At 37.6% G+C, this 22,902-nt stretch overlaps 1 pseudogene; it reads left to right on the plus strand.

Moving 5' to 3' along the window:
* The first annotated feature begins 22,034 nt into the window (after positions 1-22,034).
* On the plus strand, positions 22,035-22,653 carry LOC119819909 (annotated as a pseudogene).
* The last annotated feature ends 249 nt before the right edge of the window (positions 22,654-22,902 follow it).

The following is a 22,902-nucleotide window of genomic DNA, read 5'->3' on the forward strand; positions in this document are numbered from 1 at the left end:
CTCTAGAAAATCATGGTATTTATAATAAAAGAAAATTTTCAGTAAAAAAATGCTTGTAAATATTTTATGATGGCAAAATAACTTTAAAACCAAAATATCACAATACTCCACCACTGCCTAAGGACTGTGAAACAAAATCAAATGGCTGAAAGGTTATAAAAATTTATCAGGAGTAAAAAAAAAAGAGAAGTATGAACAAATTCTTTGACCTTTTCAGAAGTGAGCTCATTGATGATTTAGTAGTACTCACTGGGCACCAACCATGTTGTAAGGCTTCTCTCTACTAGCCGGGAAGGTGTGGCAAAAACCTCCTGGAGGCCACCTACTGCAAAGGAGTCTGGGACCAAGCCTACACCTACTCTAAGAGTAATCTGTAGACCCTGGTCTTCTCAGTCCTAGAACACAACATAATATTGTTGAGCTTACAAATTTAATATAGTCACTATTAAAATATTATAGGGTATAGTTGTGTTGTTTATGTTTCATAGAAGTAGATAAGTTAACCCTTAACTTCATAAAGAAACTCAAAAGTCTAAAAAGGAATTCAAAGTTGGAGAATTCACATATTTAATCAGTTTCAAAACGACTGCAAAGCTACAGTAATTGAAACAGCACTGCAATGATACAAAGACAGACATATCAATCAAAGCAATAGACTGAAGACTCTTACATCCATGCATTGATGGCCAAAGCTTTTGACAAGTTGCTGGGACAATTTAATGATCTTGTCAGCAGATAAGTACACTGCAACAGCTCAGTGTGTACATATGAAAGAAGAGAGTTGGACCTCCTGCCTCACATCATACAAAAACCTCATGGTGCAAATTGAGAAGCCAAAGCCACTGTGTGACAAAAATCCAACAAGTCCTAAAATTTCATGGAGAAAAGTCCTCATGGCTTTGGGCCAGGCAATGCTTTATTAGCTATAAAACAAACACATACAAAAATAATATGAATTGAGCATAATAAAAATGAATAGTCCCCTGTAATGAGGGAACCACTAATCCAGGAGCTATAGTGCACACCTATGATCCCAGGATCTAGGAGGCCGAAGAAAGAGGACCACTGTTTTGGGGGTACCCTGAGCTATTTGGTGAAAACCATGAGTCTGAACATAATAAAACAAGATTCTGTCCCTTTAAATGGAATAGAAAGAAAATAACAAATGTGCATAGTCATTAACAAACCAAAAATTAATTGGAGAAAATACATATAAATTATATGCCTGGCAAAGGACTTTATCTTATATACTTTTTTGTGTTTCTGCTAAGATACCATGACCAAGGCAACATATTAAAGAGTTTATTGGGGGCTTACAGTTCCTGAAGATTAATCTGACTACAGGTGTTCGTGATAAGCATTATAGCATACAGGAAGGCATGGCATGTGATCAGAAGCTGAGAGTGGTGTGGATTTTTGAAACTTCAAAGCCCACCCCCAGTGAGATACCTTTTCCAATAAGGCCAAAGCTCATAATCCTTCCCAGGACAGTTCTAGGGACAAAGATTCAAACACATAACTCAATGAGGGTCATTCTTATTTAAATCGACAGACTTTTACCCAGAACATAAAGAACTCTTACAACTCAGCAATAAAATAACAACACAATTGTAAAATATATGAAGTACTTGAGATATTTCTAAAAACAAAAAAAAAAATACAAATGACCAATAGTCGTAAAAAGGCCTTGAGCTTAATGGTTTTCATCAAATGATATTCCCAACAAGCCACCACAGATACCAAGTCATATTTCACACTACTGTGTCTAAAATATTTTGTACAAAGAATATAGTAAGCATTGACAATGATGTGGAGAAATAGACACTTGACACCTTGCTTGGGAAAGTGTAAGATAGTATAATTGCTGTGGGACAAAAGTAGGATGTCCTCAAATGGAAAAACAGAATTATTACATGAGTGGATGATTGCACTGTTGCGTTTTCTGCCATGATCTGTGAAGACATGCTTAAGCAAGGAGCTTAGTATTAACAGAATCATTATTCCCATCTCACAGAAGAGTAGAGACACCCAGAGTCATCATTCATTGATAAGAAGAAGTGAAAATGTGGTATATAAGAACACTGGGATATTTAGTCGGCCGTGACTTTTGCCAGTCCTATTAGTAAAGGAGATACTTAAATCTATGGTCGGAAAACTATCATCAAAAAAAAATGCTTTGAAAATTGGAGAAACACTCATTGTCACTCAAACTGTAAAGTTTTTTTTTTCTATTTTACTGCCTCTGAGCAAGGATTTATGATTTTCCCAGTACTGGTAGAGCTTTGAACCTAGGCTTAGATGACCAGTGTCATAGCATTGAGTTCTTAACAATTAGACCCCTCCTACAGTCTACCATTTCATCTACAAGTAAAGTACTCTAGGCTCTTGTGCTAACTACATAGGTGAGAGATGCGGGTGCTTTTTCTTGCCCCAGAGGGTAGAATGGCTTTCTCAGAAAATAAGGCATACTGTGAGAGAAGCGGCGCCCAGAGAATCCTTTCCATGAAAAATACAGGATGCAAATGTAACCGGACACATATGCCAACAGCATATATGCCGTGGGTACTTTTTATGACTTCAATAAGGTTGTGAAATACAGCTGTTTTGTCGGCAGAAATTAAAGCAAGTTGGACAATGTAAAAATCTCTGTGTGGCAGAAAAAAGCACTGGTCCATGACATCTGGTCAGTGCCCACAGCAGGGCAGCTCAGCCTGAAGTCCTGACAAGTTTGCTTTACTTATTCCTAGGAAATCTTTAAGACAATTCAAAAATAAAACATATGCACCCCAAAATGCCATTACTAATTGGAATTAGTAGAATCCCTCAGGCATAGCTCAACAACTATGCATATTTGGGTCCTCTTGTATGTATTAATGCTAAAGGCTCTTAGGTTCTTTAGTGAGTGAGATCTTTTCCAGGGCAGTTAGGAAGGAGCTTCTGTTTGCAATTAATTAGGTATTCTATTTCCATTATCATTGGTCTCCATTTAAAACACTTATTATATGGAACATCTGCACTCTAACTCTGATGGTTATGGACGTTCTCTTTCTTCTCTAAAGATCTGAGCCTATGACTAAGCAAAGTTTAGAAGCCAGCGCTAACATCTGTTTTGTCTAACATGGCAGCCTCAGCATTGTTATGGCCCCTGATATTTAGAGCAAAACATATACAAATTGTGCTTCTGAATAGCTTTGGAGAAGAAGGATTACTTCGTTTCTTTGTGGTTCATTTCTTCCTTTTTACCAAAATTCCTATGTCAGACTCCACCCCTTAGTTGATACATTTTCATTGCCCGAGAGAGCTTAAGGATTATAAGATGAGCAGAATAGGAATAATTCAACCAGGTAAGGACATATATATTGACATAGATTATATCATTTCATTTTTACTTCCCTTCATAAATGCCAGAGTAAGGACTCATGGGCACTCCGTCATTCGACTACTACTTCATGAAGTAAATAAATAGCTTTCATTTAGAAAAACAGTGTCATCCTGGCTGCTGGAACTGTCTAGCTCCTAGCAGAATGTTCTGCATATAGCATTAAGATGCTCTTCTTTGGAGAAATAATTCTCAGTAGAATGTCCATCCTTATCCCCACTCTAACTCTTTGCATTCAGACCTGAGATTTTCCTAAACTAAAATGTGCTTGGCCCATGTTATTTTTTCATCTGCCTACCAAGGGATGTTGGTTATTGCAATATGAGTCTCCAAAACATCATCAGATGATTACTGGTCATTTTCTTTCTTGGACCTGTCTACGGCCCTGGGAACTCTTACAGCTTATGCAAGAGCTCCAATCAGCTATATAAACTATTCTGATGGAAGCTGCATTTTACCAAGGGCAAATGAACTGGATCTAATCAGTTTAGGGCTTAGTTTTTAAAACTTAGCATGTTAGCTGGTGTAAGATATAAACTTGGAAAAAGGTCTTTCTTAAAATCCAATATGAACATTAATTTCAGATGGACCTAGAAAACCAAGACAGTTGGAGCAAAGTCAGGTACTTGATAAAGGCTATAGATTTTGAATACATATCATTTGCACTATGAAGTAAATTTTCTTTTAAAGTCTTCTATGAAAAAAAAAGAAATTGGTATATTAATTGGCTAAATTTCATGTTAACCATGTTATCCAGTCTTGAAACTAGTCAACTAGTAGCTCTTACAATTTGTATTACAAGAACATGTAACAAAAACCTAGGTTGGGGAACATTCAACATTATATCATATCTAACCAATTGTCTTCATTCATATGGGCAATATTTATTGTGATTGCCTTAGCAATTGGATTCCAGGATAGAGACTGGACTCACATCCCTCTGCAATCTGTATTTTGAAGAGAGAAACAGGCATGTTGGGATGGGATGGCACAGTTGCATAACTAAATAGAAACATTTACGAGGAAAAGCTTGATAAGTGCATGTTCCCTTCCATCACATACTTCTTCCTGCTTAACACACCCACAACTATCAAGTCAACAATGTCAACTCTCAGTTGATAGAATGAAGGAATTGAAAGATTGGCTGCAGTCATATAAGGTTGAAAGGAGAAATGAAAGCCATTGGGCAGGGAAGGCTGTTCGCTCATCAGGGCATGACTTGGCTGGATACTTTTGTCTTCATACCTCCTCTTTCCTGGTGCTTGCAATTAGACAAGATGGTCAGAGCAGGTAGCATCTTGTGATGGTTTGTTAACCATAAAGTTGAGGTTCCAATGCTAAGGATTTCATAACAGAATAAAAGGAGCTATAGTGTTGTAATATACACTTCTGTCTGCTTACTTGGGGCTTCATTTATATAAGGGAATAATAAGCTTCTGTCATGAGTAGAGATCCAGTGGTTTTGTTGTTGTTTGATTGTTTTTTTTTCTTTCCTTAGATGTGGCCTAATATAAACTTGATTGAAACAAGTGATCTTAGGATCTAACTTGAGGTTGAGGATGGCGCTAGAGCAGACACCCAGGATATTTTCTCTGGGGAGTTGAGACTCGAATTGAGCTCTCATTTAGATAGTGTTGGTGAGGGCAGAAAATGGGAAAAGGTGTAAAGGAAACACATAAAATGTAAGAAATCTTTGGAGCAGAAAATAACACAGTTTGGTAGGAGGAAAAAACGTTAGTATGCCTGCAACACAAAGTCAAACTGAGATTGACACATGCTGCTATTTAAGATTTCAGCATGCTGTTGAACTTCCTTGACATTTACACATCTTGAGAAACTCAAATTTTACACCTCATGGACAGATGGTTTGAAATACAATACGGTGAACTTAAATTTTTATTAAGAAACTGTGGCATATGTTAAGTACATCAACATTATGAAATAAATAAGTGAGATTTAAACACAGGTGATGTATTTAAATTTCCAGACATATGAGCTTTTGCACTTATGCATAGTTAGTGCTCTATATGTCATGTGGGAAACACAATTGAAAAGTGCGCACATAAATAAGAGGAAGCCAGTTAAAAGTCACAGCAAACATACCAGGAAAGAGATGTTGGGATACAATGCCCTTACCTTTGATGTTCCCCTAATGCTTATTACACTGGCAGGAAACAAAATTTAGAAACATTGCTAGAAGTTGTGTGTGTGTGTGTGTGTGTGTTCTAATCAAAGTTGTAAAGCTTGATGGATTTTTCAACACTCAATATAAGTCTGTAGACAAAGTGTAAAACAGAATTTTCTACTCTACTTCCAATCACCACAGTTTCCTGCCCAAAGTATCCACTATCCTGACCTACAGCAACAGGTAAATTTGGCCATTTTTTTTTTCTGATATGAATGGACGCAAGTAGTGAGAGTTCCTTTCATGCCTGGTTTATTTTGTTCTTCAGCATTATACTTAACACACATAAAAGATATGTGTGTGTGTTGTTGTTGTTTTTGTTGTTGTTGTTGTTACATAACATTGTTGATCAGGCATTCTTAGTACGATATTCTGATCCATTGTAAAATACACAGAATAGAAATTTTAAGGATAAAGTATCTTAAGCATATATTCACAAAGTTAAGAATAGAGAGAAAAATAAGGCAATGATTATTTAAAGCTGTAAAGGAAGTATAGCACTTATAACTGAATGGAGAGACTAAAAGGTCTTTGAACCACAGTGTTTGCGAGAAAACAAATAAATGTAAGGCATTTTATGCAACACAATTTCTTGGGGTTGGGGTTGTTCAATGTGGTGGTTACTTTCAATTGTCAACTTTGCATAATATAGAATCACCCAGAAAGAGTCTTCGTGAAGGATTATCATTATTAGCTTGGCCTATGGACCTTGTCACAGGACCTTGTCTTGATTATGTTGAGGTGGGAAGTCCTGCACAGTGTAGGTGACAATATTCCCTAGGTAGGGGATACTGGGCTGTACAAGTGTGAAAAGCGTTCAGAACACAAGCAAGTATGCACGACCTTATTCTCTCTCTGCTCTCGTGTGGCTGTGACATGACTAGATGTTTCAAGTACCTGCCACCTCTACTTCCCTGAAATGATGGGCTGTAAGCAGGAATTGGGATCTAAAATACATCCTTTCTACCCTAAGATATTTTTGTCAGGGTATTTCATCACAACCATAGGAAATGAAAGTAGGACACTCATATTTCTGAAATTCTGTGTTAAATAAGGAGCTAACCAGAAAGAACTTGTTGCTAGTCTGTGAGGGAAAAAAATGCAGTTCAAAGCAGAGCACACTGCGTAGAAGCATTGGCAAGGCATCCGTGCCTGTGCCTTGGTAAATGAATAGAAATCCAATCAACCAACTGCCATGCTGAACCAGAGACTGTGGACTTAGGTATGACAAGTGCTGCTGTGTGGAACAGACATTTGGAACACTGAATTAGCATTCCTACAATACTCTTATGGCCATACCCTACTCTGAGAATGTGGATGACACACCAATGGGGATGCTAGTCAAGGAGCTAGAAAGAAACAGGTGAGAGATATTGCCAGTTTATGTTTCATCCTTCAGAGAAGTCAATGAGAGAACAAGTCCTTAGCAATCAACATCTGCTCTTTTAGAAAAATCACTAGATGTTTTAGAAAAGATTCTAATGTGAGAAATAAAGGCAAAAAAAACAACATGCACAAAAAAAATTGGAGGTGAAAAACAAGAGTAAAGAGTTTTAAACCACTGAAATTAGGACCCATGAATGTTGGGACTAATTGAGTCCTGGCCTTCAGCTGCTCTTCCCTGCTAGAGCCTTCTAATTGAAGTAACTAAAAGCTGTGCTTTGCCTAGAGGATCAGAGGATGGGATTTTCACCTGTTGGCCATTGACTACAGGGTATTTAAGCCTCCATGGTGCTATTAAAGAGGGCTTTTGTACCAGCAATTGAAGGTCCATGTGTTGGTCTGTCTCTGTGTGTATTTCCTCAACCTCCAGCCCCTTGCCCGAAGCTGGCGATCTGGATCTGCATAGAGCGCAGACAGGGGCGTGGTGCGCGGCACATGAAACAAGAACCAAAATCTATAAATTCATTGAAGAATACCTAAAATTAATATTATGACTAACAATAAACAGAAAATAAATTTAGAACTATTTTCAGAAAGAAGTGAAAAACAAAACGTTTGAACTTCAGCCTGAGGTACCTAATATCCCAAATAAGAATTTGAGAAAACAAAAGAAATGCCAAGGCATGGAAAACTATCTTAGTAAATTTAGGAAAACTGTGATTTTAAAAAAATGTAACGGAGAATGATGTCAACAAGATGGTTAACTAGGGATCCTGAAAGACTGTCTAAAGACTGTCTCTTCCACAGTGGTTTTGCTGGGCCCATTGGTGTATGATGGCATGACTGTTGTGGGAGTAACCAATTTGTCCTTAATTGGATTTAGATTAGTAAACCCAGTATTCGTGGACCCTGGGAGAACCTAAGATGACTATTTAGTTTAACTGTCATGACATTAAAGCCTCCCCTTAACTATCTGCATTTGAATCCACAGACAAAGGCTACTTAGAGCCTTAAACAGAGATGCCTTTCATTGCAGTGAACAGACATAAAGGCAAAGATCCATGACTGCACAAGAGGTGAAGAATAAAAAATGGTTGAGAACTCGGTCTCAGACAAAACATTTACATCACCCCTTAATGCTCAGGGAAAATTACAGAAGAGAAAGTGAAAAGATGCAGAGGCTGTGAGAGAGAAGGAGGAACGAAATATCATCTTCTAAGCAGGACATAGCCACAGACAACTGTGCATATTGACTCTGGGTGATGGAAGTCAGACTGTCAGCTGCTGAGGAGGAAGGGGCCTTCAGGGCCCTACCACATCCTAATGCTCTGCCAACAACTACCAGGTTCCAGGAAAGGGGAAGATGTAGTATCAGGTTGTGTGCCCAGTGTTAATCTCGCCAGGCTCTGATAGTTAATATCAAACTCAAGGTCACACAGATGTCTCTGATTAAAGATCCTAAAAACAGCCGAGCTAGTGAACAGGGAAAATTTTTATAGGGAAGGGGTGTGGGATAGAAAGTGAGGGCCTAATAAGATATGGTGGAGGAACCAAAATGCATAGTGTACATTATGAAATTGTGGAAGATCAATTTTGGATAATAAAAATAAATAAATGTAGTTTCTATTAGATGTAACATTTTCACAGCACTGCAAAGATGAAAGTTCTAAGCTGGGGCCTTTGAATTAACATAACAAAATAAAATTTAACTAAAAAGCTACTAAGAGATTTTTCTAAAAGGTCAGTTGATTAAAAGGAAATGACATTTTTTACATATGCATGCGACATGTTTGGAGTGTCCTATGACCAAGCAAAAGACTAAAATGTTAGCAGCAAGGATCTTCATTGCTCCGCTTTTAGCAATGCATTGAGCAATCAGATGGAAAATTATCAACAGTTTCACCATAGAAGGAAAGTTCCTCAGCAAATAATACTAGTTATGAGCAATTGAATTCATATTTTCTTTACTTAGCAAGTGATCGTTCACATATTTCCACAGCCCTTGGGACTATCAACCTTGAGGCTCTGTCCAGAAGCCAGAAGATAGGATTGCCCAAACCTGGATTCTCAGCTTCTAAAAATGTAAGCCTATAAACTACCTTTCTAACTACACACCCTCAGGTATCTTGTTATAGCAATAGAAAATAGACTAATGTAATCAACATAGATTAAAATAACATACTTGAACATCACCTATATATCTTTCTAATCAAACATTAGGAAACTAGAAAATAATACTCATACCTATGATTCTTTACACATCCATAGTTTTTAAACTTATTTTTATGAAGAAGTGACTATTTTGATATTTCACATGATATCATTATTTAATAGGTAAATTGAATATATGCACAAATATGGTGCTAAATTTGAATTTACAGCTGATTTTCTACTTTGGATCTTAGAATTTCAATAGTGCACAATAATTATCTATTGTTAAGTAACATTTAAGCAATTTAAAAATCTATAAAACAATCACAAATTCCATATAATATCTAAACATGGAGAACTTGCATTAAAATAATAAAAATATAATTATTCTCTTTAAGAAAAGGTCTTAAGATAATGGTTCCAAAATCCCAATTTAGACTAACCACACATTATATATGAACAAACCTCTCTTTATTCCTTAAATAAAACTTTAAAATATACCAATGAAAAACAAATTTGATATTCAAAGAACTTTTGTACTGCATCTTTTGCTTTCTATAAACCTGTCCCTTTGCTTTCTACAGTCAAATATTGTCCAAAATATTAAGTAGTGATCCCCACAAAGTAGTAAATCATAAGTATTGACATGGAGTTTGAGTTGTGTGACAGAATACCAGATCATTCCATCCAGGACATTAGTTAATCATTTTGGGGATAGTCTCCATGCTGTATATGCTACCTTCCCTATTCATTTTATTGGCTCCCTCAGCCATCATTACAAGTATCATACATAGTATTGTGTGGATTTGTTACCATCTCTGGTTCCAACAACCACTAGGGATCTTGGAAAATCCCTGTTGATAAAGGGGAATTACTATGTTAATGTAAATTTTGTTTTAAAAATACAGGTATTTCACTGACATCTTCAAGTACAAGACATTTTATTCTTTTTATACATCCTATGCATTTCCTAGAAATATTTCATTATGTTGTGTTGTGATCTTAAATGACTTACTTCTACATACAGGGATATTGCTGAGAAGATATTTTTAGTCTAATTTTTTCTTAAGAGAAAGAATGTCCAAAAGCTGCATTTGAACTCAATTTATTTCTCCTCTTTTATTGACAGTATAAACTTCAGTTTTTCTTTCTTTCCTTGTTTTGCTGTTTATGACAATGTTACACTATGATTCTTCCAAAGTGGACAAAATACTTGTAAGGAATTGGGAACTGGTGTCATATGTTCCCCCACTTTATGTCTGTGTTATAAATTCTCTGTTTTACTTTACTTTAATCTTATTTCTGTTCTTTATTACTTTAAATTCCTTCCAAAAACTTCCTTTTCTTCTTTATTCACATGAACTCGCTCTCTCTGTGAACAATGCTGTCTAGCCAACATAGAGAATCAGTTGTTGCCCTTGTTTTCTGTAAATGGAGTCCACTTACAAAGTCTTTACTTATGCCCCCATCTTGTAGCAAACCCCCTTTCCCATTCACTTCGTTTCAGATTTTACAAATTCTTTCATCCATTTAGAGTTTATTTTTGTACAGGTTGAGAGAGAAGGATTTAGTTCCACTTTTCTATGTGTAAACGTCTGGTTTTCCCAACACTTGAGGAAGATACTCACTTTCCTCCAGCATGCACTTCTGGCATCGTTGCTAAAAACCAGGCTGCACTGATTGTGTGTGTCTTCCATTGTGGAAATCTACCTATCCATTTCTGTGAGAGAATGACACTGTTTATTATTCCTCTAACTCGTGGTATAACTTGAAATCAGGTGTGGTAATGCCTCAAAAATTGTTCTTTTAGCCCAGGATCTGACTGCCTAGGATCTTTTGTGTTTCCTTCTTGCTGTGTTTCTAATATTGTAAATAATGGCTTAGGGATTTTGATTGGGATTGTATTGAATCCATAAATTGCTTTTGGCAAGATAGCCATTCTCAGAATATTACTTCTTCTAATCCATGACTGTGTGAGGAACCTGCTAAATAGGTTGCTCAGTTGCTCAGAAAATAAGAACAATTGACAAATGGAACTTCCTTAGACTAAAAAGCCTCTGTACAACAAAGGAAATGGTCAAATGAGTGAAGGAAATCTTACAGAATGGAAGAAAATTGTTGTCAGCTATGTATCTGACAATGCATTAATATCTAAAATATCCAAAGAACTAAAAATCAAAACATCAAGAAAACCAATCAGTGAAAATGGGTTGTTGAACTAAACAGAACTGTCAAAAGAATAAATACAAATAGCTCATAAACGTATTAAGTTTTCAACGTCATTAGCCATCAGGGAAATGCAAACTAAAAGTCTTAGATTCCATCTCACCCAGTCAAAATGTCTGTCATCAAGAATTTAACTGTCTCTAAATTCTAGAAAGAATAATGGCAAAAGAGGAACCCTTCTTCACTGTTGTTGGGGTTTTAAACTAGTACATCCACTAAGATAATCAGAAATCCAGAAATAGAATGACCACTGCTGGGTATATACCCAAAGGACTCTCTATCCTGGTCCAGAGATATTGCTCACCAGTGTTCTTCACTTCTCCAGTTACCATACCTCGAAAATGAAATCAGCCTAGATGTCCATCAATCGACTGATAAATGGATAATGTAGATATGGCACTTATATACAACGGAATGTATAAAGAAAGGCTGCTGGGGGAAGGTATTAATAGTTTTATTCTTCTGTGAATTCTCAAAAAATCGATGCCAACTTGCCAGGCAAGCTGTGCCTCCACTAGAAATAGTGGCACACCTCTTATGCAGGAAACAAACTGACCCTCCGAGGTTTTGAGGCTCATTCTACAGAAGGGAATTCATACCTGATACTATAAATCAAGTCCAAAATCCATAGCTGGAGATCTTTTAGGTCCTAAAGGGAAAATGAGTATTGTTTAGTTAAGCTGACATGGGATCAAACTATCTTCTAAACATTTGTTTACATCCATTGACAAGTGTGACTCTCAGCCTTGGTCAGAGAACCTTCTTCTCTCTGCAATTATTGTGGTTAATACAAAAGCCCATGGCTTCTCAGGATGCTAAGAATAGGGACAATTGAGTGTCCAGTCTTAAACATTTATATCATTCCTGCTAAAGCTCAGGGAATACCATGAAGGAGGGGTGGGAAAGAAATGGAGAAAGGATTGTGAAACACTGTTTGTTGATGGACACGATATAGCCGCTGAGATCACAAAAAAAAAAAAAAAAATACAACAGCTCTGGTTGTCTGCTCTGGGCATGTAGGAATCAGACCTGTCAATTGTCAGTTGTGGATGGGGGTTCATGGCGCCCTACCACTCTGAACTATTGGCCACTGATGGCTTCTTGGAGAGTCACTGTCTTCAGTTGTGTGACCACAGCTTAGCCTACCAGGCTCCATGGAAAGTCCCAAATCCTTAGTCACACAGTCAACCCTGGTTAAACTTAGTGGGTCACAAGACCCAATGAAGACATGAGGGTGGAAAAGGGACTTCAAAACAGATGTATGGTTGGCAGGAGTAAGAGGAAGATGGGAAGGGGTGGGATATGACTAATTAGAATATATTATATACATGTAAGCATAAAATTGTGAAAGATAAAATTTAATTTTTTTTAAAAAAGATCAACCTTCCAGAACCCAAAGGTCAAGATTTATTAAAGAAACATGTTCTAATCCTCACTGAGGTCAACAATCTCTGTAAATTCAGTGTCATTTTTTAGTCACAGCATCTCATTCTGTTCCCTTGTGGGTATTTCCCACAACTTCCTTGAGCTTTCTGTCATGTTGATGACATTCTATTTCTGATCTTGGGTTATTGGTACCTGTAAACACTATTAGAAAATAATAGCTGGAGCCGGGCGGTGGTGGCGCACGCCTTTAATCCCAGCACTCGGGAGGCAGAGGCAGGCGGATCTCTGAGTTTGAGGCCAGCCTGGTCTACAAGAGCTAGTTCCAGGACAGGCTCTAGAAACTACAGGGAAACCCTGTCTCAAAAAAACAAAAAAAAGAGAAAATAATAGCTGTTATATAAACAGAGGAATTTACTTTTCTGTGTCTGGATAATATTTCCTTGTAGGGGCATTTTGCCTATAGTGAATATCTGGAAAGACTGGTTGTAAATAATGTCTTGGGTAGTCACAATGGATAACTTCTCCACCTTTTATCCACCTCTTTCCTTAGATAGGCAAGGGATGCAAGGTGGGTATATGAGTAGTTTTGTCTCTGACTGGATAGGTTTACTTTTAGTTAAAATACTTATATGGATGCAAGGTGGGTATATGAAATTCATTTTGTCTCTGACTGGATAAGCTTACTTTTAGTTAGCATACTCTTATATTTTCAACCACTTTGTTTAGATGGAGACTGCTTGTTCATTTCCCAGCCACCCATACTCGAAATAATCACACAGAAACTGTATTATCACAATACTGCTTGGCTTATTAGCTCATGTTCTTATATCTTAAAATAACCCATTTCTATTAATCTGTATATCGCCATGTGGTTGTGGCGTAGTGATAAGGTTCCGTCCGGCATCCAGCATCTGTCTTTTCTGGTGGCTATATGGCTTCTCCCTGACTCCACCTACTCTCTCGCTATATCTCTTCCAGTCTGACGATTTCTGCCCTGCTATAGGCCAAAGCAGATCCTTTTATGAACCAATGGATTTAAAACATATTGACAGCATACAGAGGCAAATCATATATCAACTCTGGATGTTTCTGTTACTGATATTAAAGTCATTACCGGATAGGTGTAAATCTACTATATGTTGCTAGTAGATTTATGATAGTAGATCTTTTGTCTACCTTTTAGCCAATTGATAAACCGTCCCATTAGACATCACTATTATCTTTAATATTTACACATGGATTGTCTCCCAGTAGCGCAGATGACACTCAATGGTAGCAAGCTAAGAGCTTTATCTCCTAAAAATTTCTATCTACAAAAGATTTTTAAGTCTTTGAAGTCACAGTACTTGAAAATTTAACAAGAACAGGAAGTGGAGCACAAGGCTATAGATACTGTGGAACAGTTCATTTCATAAGAGCTCCCGAGTTCTGACTTCCTTTTAATTACATCTCTCTACTGCAACATTTACAGAAATTCATGTGGCATTTAACACTACTGTGGCAGATTTGGGGCATATATTTTGAAAATTCTTGAAAATGGTATTCCCCTCAGTCTGTTTTTACAGAAAACATGTAAATGTTGGTTGGTACAGGGAGGCCTCAGCTGTTCTTGGGTTATTTGTATCACAGTTGCAAGAACCTTTTATGGAAACAGGGGTGCTGCTTTACAGACTTCACTTCAGGATGGGGGGAAAATAATAAATGATGGGCACTTCACCGTTACGAAGTCAGTGTAGTTGTAATACCAACTACACTGTACAGAGAATCACCCGTTGAGGATGGAGGAACAGAGATGCCCATGTGGTGAGTGCATCAGCTTTCACACCCCAACTTGGGAAAATAATGAACTATGTTTTGGGTCCTATAGAAGCTACTTGTTTTACTTCTTGGATCTTGTTATTCTTTTCAAAGTACTTTGGAGGACTAACTGATTGCAAAACAAACAAACAAAAACAGAAAAATAATTGAACTGAAACTTGGGAACAATATTAAGATGCAAGATTGGAAGTATCTATAGCTAGTTTTTTTTGTACTCCCTTTCAAAGTATAAGATATAAACAGATTTCCAGAAATATTAGAAATTGGAAGTAAAATTGAAGATATTTTATCCCAAACTATTGGCACAGGAAGTCTAAAGCAATGTAAACTATTTCTGAGTTTTCCTCTGTACATTTAAGGTAGTCTCTTGTGGATTATTGGGCATTTGCCACATCTCAGCCAGGAAAGCGAGCAACACAAACTGAGATCCTCAAAGGGTAAAGCCAGTGCAGAGAAGTGTTGGAACCTTACTGTATCAACTTAGAGCATTTGATGTTGAGAAGAAGACAGCCAAGACTCCTCCACTTATTATTTATTAATCCTACACCTCAATATAGCTTTTGCCTTTTCATGAATCTGTATATTTACTGGGAAATATGTAATATTTTTAAAAGGCTTTTGTTTTAAAAATAGCTTTGTGTACTCATGAGTTTTATAACAATATTCCACAGAGTACACACAGATGGTAAAATGGTTTTTTGAGTAAAGCAGATGAATTCATCTATCATTTCAGTTACATTTTGACACAGAGCAGGTATAATATACATAAAAATTCCCAATATAAGTCAATGTTATTAACTGTTGCCTTCTTGTTCTATGATCTGGATATGTCTATCTTATGTATGAGCCACCTTGTGTCTCTTAACCTTATTCCAACCCCTGTTTATGGTGATAAGCTCTATTTCCCATCTCTGTGTATTTGATTGTCTTGTCACATATAAATGGTATCATACACTGCTATTTTCTTGCAGTCTCTGCTATTTACACATGGGATAATGTCTTCTAGAAAAAGTCAGTATCTCCTTTATAGAGCCTGGTTAATATTTCATTATAAACACATACATGCACCTATCACCCACATTTTTCTTGTCTAATTATCCATCCATATACTTGGGGGTCTTTCTATGCCATGACTGTTGTCAGTAATGGTGCCCTTGACATGGAAGTATAGACCTTCATGGGCTGATAATTCCACTCCAGGAAAATTTGGGAATCTATCTATTGCTGAATTGTTTGGAAGTTCTACATTTTATTTATTTTAATCATTTCAATTGCTTTTTCACACATCTTTTAAAAATGGTTCTTCTAACTTCCCTCTTCACCAGTAGTATTATAAAGCAGCATTTTCCCACACTTTAGCTGACAGTTAACATTTTGATAACAGGTATCCTAATGATGAGAGTTGCTATTGTATGGTGGTTTTAATTTGTACCTGTCAGTCTGTTGAAAAATTTATGCTTTCTTTGGAAACAAAATGTTTGTGGCTCTGTTAAAATAATATTATGTTTTAATTTTTATCAAACTACCTTCAAGAAGGAAATGCATTTAAGTACTCCATTTTTTAAATTTATTTTAAATTCATGTGTGTGTTTGTGTGTATCTCTCTGTGAGTGTATGCTATGCATGCCTGCCAGAGATTAGAAGAATGAACTGGACCACTTGAATCTGGACTTGTAGGAAGTTGTAAAACACCAAATGTGGGTGCTGGAAACTAAATGCAGCCCTCTTGAAGAGCAGGAAGTACCCTTACACACTGGACCATCTCTTTAATCTCATTACGAGGAATTAAATAAACAAGAGTATTATACCACAATGAAAAGAAAGTCTAACTATTCTTCAAAATGGTAATGAGTGTAAAAAACAATACATCAGATTTATAAAACTCTTTTAAAAAGCATAGCTGTGGTTACATTTGGTGGTGATTTTTCAGAACAGCTGAAGTGGTCCTTGCATTACATTCTACAGCTGTAGCTGGGAAACCCACATAACTATTACCTTGCGGTAATTGAACAAGCCATGTGCTTACATTTTGCTCAGTTCTCTTTCCATGAATGAGTGTGTAGCATTCTAATCTCATACCCTTTGGTGATGAAATTGAATGTGTTCTACTGTGTAGAAAAGGAGACACGATTAGGTTGTAGCAGCAAACCAGAACATAAGATTACCTAAAATGTTGAAGGGAAAAAAGGAAGGATAGAGGAAAGAAATGTGAAAAAAAAGAAAGGGGAGGGGGGCTACAGAAAGAAAATAATACAAATAAATGATAGAAAAACATGGAGAGCAGGAAAGCAGATACTGATCAAGGAAGAAGTGGCAGGGGGAAGCACAGCATTAGCTAGTCTTCCTCTGGCCGTGCTCAATATGGTTTCCTTCTACTCCACAAGCCCACAGCTTGAGGAATAATGAGGCGAAATGCATCCCTCCTGAGATTCACTTAAGCCTGGTGATGAGGTGGATTAAAGAGAAAACTTTAAGTAGCATATGTAAATTTGCTGGGCCAACAAGTTAAGCAATCTTCTCAAGATGTCCTTTAAAGGTCCTGCCTGTTGGGAAAAGCTAATCAGCCTCGTGAAATGCAATGCAGCTGTAGGAGAAAAAGGTTCTATCTCCATGCATGCGTGCTACCAAGCTGCAGCTGCTGAGTGAGAGACATTTTCTGCCTTCTTCAGCTGCAGAGGTGTTAGCTTTCTGACAGTCAGCATGGCATTGTTTGCACACTGGCCACAAGCGGAAGGGCAGAAAGATTAACATAATAAAGTTGTCAGCCTGATAGGAACTACCCAGGTCTTGGGTATGATATTCTGTTCCCTTCTGGAGTCCCCAGAGCAGCCATGCATCTCTCCGCTTGTTCATGCCCTTCTGTGGAGAACAGGGGAGATTTCATTGCATATTCAGATCTTTTGAAACAGGAGACTCAAAGGAACTCACCCAAGCCTCATTCATTCATTCATTCATTCATTCTTTTTTTAATTTTTATTGGGCTCTACATATTTCTCTGATCCCCTCCCTGTCTCTCCTCTCTCCCCTATATCCCTCCCCCAAGGTCCCCATGTTCCCAATTTACTCAGGAGATAGTGTCTTTTTATACTTCCCATGTAGATTAGATCTATGTAAGTCTCTCTTAGTGTCCTCATTCTTTTGAAGACTTCTCACAGGCTTTTGACCATCCTTGCGCTAAGGTGGGGCAGACATTGATGAGACTGATTCTTACTAGAGTCCAGTGAGTCTGGTGAGCCACAGTTCTCTACCAGTTGATGCAGCTCATCACCAGAACTGAGCCGCACGTGTGAAGGCCACCATCCATGGGAAATGCTTGCCTCTTCTCCCAGCTCTCCCTGGATGAAACGTTCACTGCTAGTCCCAATGAATCTTTGCTTAGAGTGAATTCATATGTTTTATTACAGGTGCTTGAAGGATCTAATTCTGAAAGTCACCCTCACCTGTAAGACAAACAGAAAGGTCAGCCTTAGCCTTGATGGAGGAATAGCCAAGGTTAGACATGTAAAAGCACACCTGTCACTTGGCTAAATTATTACATGAAAGAGATGAGAAACCTTTCAAACCTCCCTAGTTCATACAGGGCTTCCCTGGTATACGATACGCCATAATGGTCCATAGCCATAACAAGGACCAAGATAATAGAAGCAGATGAATTTACAGGCTACATGCAAAACATATCAAAATTTATAAATGTCACACTCTTATATTGTATAAACCCCCAAATTCTCCTTTCTTGGAAAAGCTCTTGTTTAAATTTAAGCAAAAAGAGTTAAGTAAGAATATCTTTATGTCTAATGCATAATCAATAGTTTTTCAGTGTAATTAAGAGAGTCCTATATTTAAAAAAGAAATAGCAATGAATTATCTTTCAGGAAATAATTCCTCCTTTATAAGCTGATCATGTTTGAATAAGACTTACAAACATACTAAAATAAATTCACAGGTCACCATCCCAATCGCTTAGTATTCAAACTGTATATACTTAATAAAAAAAATTATGAGCCCTAAAGCTTTCCTCAAAATTCTATTGATTTAAAGTTACAAGCAAAGAAATTGTTATTTCAAAGAAATATATGTGTGTATATGTAGTTAAAGTATTGGGCACATTCTACATCTCTCAAGTTTTCCTTTTTTAGTGGAAAATGGCTGTTAAATTTAGCAACAATTTTTTGTGAATGAAATCTCCCATCTACAAAGTATGGACTTTAAATTCAGTTTTGATCCGATAGCATTGTATTGCTGGCATAAATCTCTTGTGCCCATGTGGCTTCTTGTAATGCTATTGTACTTGTGCTCACCATCCTCCTCTGGCGAAGTGATGGATGGCAATGGGACGTAACCCAATTCTACATCAGGTCCTTGCTAACCTCACACAAGCCTTTCATAAATCTGAATAATTTGCTGCTGCTTTGCAGCCATTGTGTGAGCTCGAGAGTGGTGTTGTTCTAACGTTATGTATGATAGCAACCTCCTTTGGAAACAAAAGGGCTTTGATTGTTTCCATAAGTGAATTATGTTTTCATAGATTTTACACTGTTGTAGTGAGCATTGCTTAGCAACAAGTCTCTGAGAGTGAAGAAGTAGAACATGTCTTCTTAGCATAATATACTATTCTCCACCCCATCTCACGACTGTCTGGAGAAAATCACTGCAGGCCCTGACTTGTCTAGCCCAGAAGAATGATTTCTTCTCACTGTGTGTGCATTCGTGTGTGTGTATGTGTGTGCCTGTGTGTGTGTTTATGTGTATGTGTTTCTGTGTGTATATACATGTAGACTGTTTATGTGTATATGTGTGTTCCAATATCCATTCATTGTGTTTGTGTGTGCATGCACATGTGTGTGTATGTGTGTGTGTGTTTATGCAGAGGCTGGGCTAACCATTTTAGTCTTTTAATTATCTCCACATGATTTTGAAAGATAAAGTTTCTCTTGACCCTGGAGCTCAGCCATGTCTTGACTGACTCATGTAAAGAACCCCAAAACTCAACCTGACTCCACCTCCCTACCATTATACTGGCTTTACCTGGATTTGGGGTATCCAAACTCAGGTCTTTGTGTGTTTATAGGAAGACCTTTAGTGGCAGAGCCAACTCCTCTGTTTCCTCTTCTCACCTCTTAAAATAAGTTTATTCTGTAAAACTAACTGTATTAACTCTTTGATTACAGGCAAGATGGAACGTGAGATGACACCCATTACTCAACTGGCACCTAATGCACACAGAACATTTTCACATGGAAATTAACTCACACTAATCTATAAAAAAAATCACCAATGAGACAGACCCATATAACAGCTCTGCATTTTGCTGCCCCTTATTTAAAATTACAAAAAGCACAAGCATGTCTGTAGGTACCATTATAGATTTCACAATGAGATGGGCACGCTTTCTCATCCAGCCCTCTTTGTGTCAAGGGAATGGACTTTCAGGAGACTAGTGTCTCGCTTACGCCTAGGGAAAAAGCAAATAACTTTCTTATCCCTCAATGTAGGTTGAATGTCTTTGGTTGGTTCAGACAGAAACTTTTCTAAAAATATCCAAGATTCATAGCTCCCTTCAAAATCAATTCTGAATCCAGCAGAAGTTGTGTAAGATAAGCACAGAAGATAGACCTTTCCCACTCAGGATTTAACTCACAAGCTGTGCACACATATTATGATAATGTGTTGGCATTGGCTGGAGCTATTTTTATCTTCCATTTGGCTCTGGCTTCCTGCGGGTTCCATGGGGAAGATGCTTCTTCACTCAGTCTCCACAGTTGTTCTCTCAGGTGACATGGGTAGTGGAAGGGAACCAATTTTTTCTCATGGGTTTAAATTGTAAAACTAGGCTAAGGTATTTTAAAGGCTGCCAAAGGAGAAGAGAGGAGCAGCAAGACCCTGTGAGAATGGCCTTCTTGGTAACATATAAGAAAGACTATGGAGGTAGAGACAAAGTCCCTCATCAGAGCAAGGGACTGAGCCCCCAAGGTCCAGTTGAAGAGCAGAAGGACGGAAAAGATGAGCAAGGAAGTCTGGACCGTGAGGGGTTGGTCCACTCACTGAGACAGTGTGCCTGCTCTAATGGGAGCTCACCAAAGCCAGCTGGACCGGGACTGAATGAGCATGTGATCAAAACGGACTCTCTGAATGTGGCTGAAAATGGGGGCTGACTGAGAAGCCATTGATAAAGGCACTGGGACTTGTTTCTACTGCATATACTGACTTTTTGGGACCCTAGTCTATTTGGATGCAAAGCTTCCTAGGCCTGGATGTGTGTGTGTTGGGGGGGGGGGGGCTTGGACTTCCCACAGGGCAGGGCAGGGTTCTCTGCCCTCTCTTAAGGAGGGAGGGAGAGGGAGGAGGTGGAGTGGGAGTGAGAGGGGAATAGGAGGAGGGGAGGAAGTGTAAATTTTTGAATGGAAAAAGAAAGAAAGAAAGAAGGAGAGAAGAGAAAGAAAGAAAGAAAGAAAGAAAGAAAGAAAGAAAGAAAGAAAGAAAGAAAGAAAGAAAGAAAAGAGAAAAAGAAAAAGAAAGACTACATCAGGAGTTTGGAAGCACAACTTTTACAAGTCATCTCTGTCTCCCACACACAACAGTCGCCATAGGTCAACACCCATTTTTCTCTTTTAATCAGAGTACTGAACTTGAAATATGAAAGTGGGAAAGGTCCCTGCAGAAATCAATAAGAAAATAGTTGCCTGTCATAGACTTCACCCAGCACAACCACACAGTACATCTATTTAAAAAACTATTAAGTGTCCATAATCAATTAGACTTTGAAAGTTAACTTTAAAAGACTGTGAGCCTTGAGACAAGCAGTGGTATAGAAGAAAAGCAAAGATTAGTTAAAACTGCGATGTGAGGTGTCACTGCACACGGCTGTGTTAGACAGCATACTTTCTGATATTCTAAATTTTTAATAGAATTTAAAAATATCCAACATTGCCTTCTTGTATTGAATTATAAAACAAATATACTCTAGGGAAAATGTAATTGCTCATCTGTTCTTGAATCTTCCATCCATAATGAATATTATATTATGGCATGATTTTATAAAGTTAAATGTTTCTTTTGACAAGGAACATTTATCACCTAAAAATACTCACGGCTTTGGATTTTTCTTCTGCTTTGTCTTTTATGAGACGTTTCCTGGCCTTTTCTGCTAGTCTAGTTCCTGCTTGACTATTCTATGTGTAATGACAGATGCTCTGCCACTGCATAGAACTCATCAAATTTCATTTGACACTCAATTGATGACAGTTCTACAGGTTTGTAGTAGTGGTGTGGAAAGTTCCACAAAAACAAGACTGAAAATCACAAATGTCAAATATAGTCTCATCATTTCTTTGTTTCATACAAGTTATCAAAAATTACGTATGCTTATCTATGTATCTCTCAGGAAAAGAACAACTATAGACAGGGTCATAATGTCATACCAAACATACATTATTATTTAGATTAAAAATAGGCATGGGAATGAAAGTGAGCCCTCACTAGAGCAGTGGGTGGTTTGCTGAGCCCCTTATGACCATCGGCTTAAGCTCCTGCAACCTGCACCCACCCTTCTCCCAACCAACATGTCTCTTCATCAGGAACGTGGCAATGGACACCAGATCTGAATATTTATGTCAAAAATTTAGCCGTAATGGCCCAATAGTAGACATGTATGTTCTACTTCATTTCTACACTGGATGTCCAAAATTGGCATATGTTCAGTTTGAGGATATTCAAGATGCTGAAGATACTTTACTTAATTTGGATATAAAACAAATTTGTGGGCATCAGATTGAAATACAGTTCACACAAGGGTATCGGAAAACACTGGGTCAGATGATAGTCAAGGAAGGGAGGAATGTGTACAGCCCTTCACGATATGATGATTACAGACGATATAGACATTGAGACAAGAATGACAAGGAGTCGCTTTTTTGATGACAACCACAGGAGATCATATTGTTGTAGGAACAGTAGGCTAGTTGGAAGACCATGGTGAAGCAGAGGCTTCTCTGAAAATGATAGATGGAATTGCTGCTGGAATAGCCAACACAGTTCTGCATACTAAACTTCAAGAAAGATCAGAAAGCACAAAAAGAACCAAAGAAGACCATTCAAGCAACTGAAAGGTGAATTGGAGGTACCATAGTATGAAGACTATACAGATATTTTGACTGTGATCTGTAATGATAAAAGACTATCAAAAACTGCATGGAATAATAAACTTCACAGACAAATAAAAGGAAATTCAACTTTATACTTGTGGAAACTAATTCCTAAATATAAACAAGTTTATATTGACTCATAGGTTGCAGAGCCAGGATGTCTAAATATCAAGGAACAGCCATAGTCTTTAACAGGGCCTCTGTTGGTCTATCTCAAACTAAATAAACTAAAA

The sequence above is a fragment of the Arvicola amphibius genome, chromosome 7 (genome assembly GCF_903992535.2).
Source record: "Arvicola amphibius chromosome 7, mArvAmp1.2, whole genome shotgun sequence".
In the NCBI taxonomy this organism is placed as follows: Eukaryota; Metazoa; Chordata; class Mammalia; order Rodentia; family Cricetidae; genus Arvicola; species Arvicola amphibius.